Genomic DNA, 2,336 nt, shown 5'->3' on the forward strand with positions numbered 1-2,336 from the left:
TGATGGCAAATGCCATCACTGGAAAGAAAGCATTGCCTTTTCTCTCTACCTATTTACCTAAGAGTAGCTCACAACACACTCAGTGATAAAAGTCACAGAAAGAGACAAATCTGATGCTGAAAGGGAACCACCACTGGGCTTTTCAATTGAGTTTTTTCAAGTTAGTCCTGCCTATAGAAGGGTCTTTCCAGGGTGGGAGGCTTGTACCATCTCTCCCTTAGGAAAAAGCAGGAGAATAATTTCTAACCCCCATAGGTCTATAGGCCCCACTACATTGGCAAAGCCAAATGATGTTGAGTTATGGAATAAGCCTAGACTTAGGGTGACCAACCATCCCAGGTTGCCCAGGATTGAGAGGTTTCCTGGGACATAGAACTTTCAATCCTGAATATGGGAATGTCTGAGGTGAACCAAGACAACCTGGTCACTACCAGTTTGACTGAGAAAGAAGGGCTGGATTTGAGATCTAGTGATTAGTAGCTGTGCAACCTTGGGCAAGTCCCGTAAGACTAACTTCTATTAGCCTCAGTGTTCTCATCTAGAACATGGGATAAGTAAAGACAAAACAACATAACATATATGTCCACTCCTAGGTAAAGGGAGAAACTTAATAATTATTTTGTTTTTTAGTAGACTCCACAGCCAGCATGGAGCCCAACACAGGGCTTGAACCCATGACCCTGGAATCAAGACCTGAGCTGACATGAAGAGTTGGATGCCCAACCTACTAAGCCACCCAGGCATCCCAGGAAATGTTTTTTGATTTGGAAATGCAAGCAACAGGAACTCACGGAGGGGAGTCTGTACCTTCTACTTCTCCAACAACACTCTTCCCAGTCACAGATAGGTTCTGTCATCATTTCATACTCTCCAAAGCATTTTCACAGATGGTCTTGCTTTATATTCAAAGTTCCTCATAAGCAGGGAAGATGTTCCTAACATCTTTTTTTTCAGATGGGACACTGAGGCTTAGTGATTGGAGCATCACACACCAACGTGGGACTAGTCCTCCAACCTGAGCACTTCATTGTCTGGTCCAGGTGCCTTCCCTCCAGACCATTCTCCTTCCCTCTCCCGCAGGCAGCTGCTAGTGCTTTCCCTAGCCTGGGGGACAGGCCTCTAGAGACTAACACTCTACTCCCACCAAGATTGGCAGTGCCACGGTGGGCACCAGGAGACATTTCTCCCCTCACCACATAGGCTCATGATCATTGTTGGGCAACACAAGATTTATGGCTGAAAATGTTCTTTCCCTCGGAACATGTGGAGATCCTTTGACTGAGCTCAAAAGCACTTCAGTCAGATCCTTCTCTTTTTTTTTTAATTTTTTAAATTAACATATATAATGTATTATCTGCCCCAGGGGTACAGGTCTGTGAATCGCCAGGCTTACACTTCACAGCACTTACCATAGCACATACATTCCCCAATGTACATAATCAACCACCCTCTCCCTACCCCCCTACCTCCGGCCAACCCTCAGTTTGTTTTGCAAGATTAAGAGTCTCTTATGGTTTGTCTCCCTCCCGATCCCATCTTGTTTCATTATTCCTTTCCTACCGCCCAAACTCCTCACGTTACCTCTCAATTTCCTCATATCAGGGAGATCATATGATAATTGTCTTTCTCTGATTGACTTATTTCGCTAAGCATAATAACCTCTAGTTCCATCCATGTAGTTGCAAATGGCAAGATTTCATTTCTTTTGATAGCTGCATAGTATTCCATTGTATGTATGTGTATATATATATGTATATATATGTATATACATATATGGATATATGTATTTTATATATATATATATGTATATATATGTATATACATATATGGATATATGTATTTTTTATATATATATACATATATATATATATATATATATGTATATATATACCGCATCTTCTTTATCCATTCATCTGTTGGTGGACATCTAGGTTCTTTCCATAGTTTGGCTATTGTGGACACTGCTGCTATGAACATTTGGGTGCACGGGCCCCTTCATATCACTATATTTTTATCTTTAGGGTGAATACCCAGTCGTGCGATGCTCGATCATGGATAGTTCTATTTTCAACTTTTTGAGGAACCTCCACGCTGTTTTCCAGAGTGGTTACACCAGCTTGCATTCCCACCAACAGTGTAGGAGGGTTCCCCTCTCTCCGCATCCTCTCCAGCATATGCCATTCCATGACTTGTTAATTTTAGCCATTCCAGTCAGATCCTTCTTAAAAAAAGAGGAAACACATCCTCATGGATTTGTGCTTTGAGAATTCCCTTGGCAGGAAGCAGCCAGTAAGACCTCCAAGGGGCACTGACGAGTGAGAAGGTGATAGGCAGGA

This window comes from Mustela nigripes, chromosome 10 (genome assembly GCF_022355385.1).
Source record: "Mustela nigripes isolate SB6536 chromosome 10, MUSNIG.SB6536, whole genome shotgun sequence".
Classification (NCBI taxonomy): Eukaryota; Metazoa; Chordata; class Mammalia; order Carnivora; family Mustelidae; genus Mustela; species Mustela nigripes.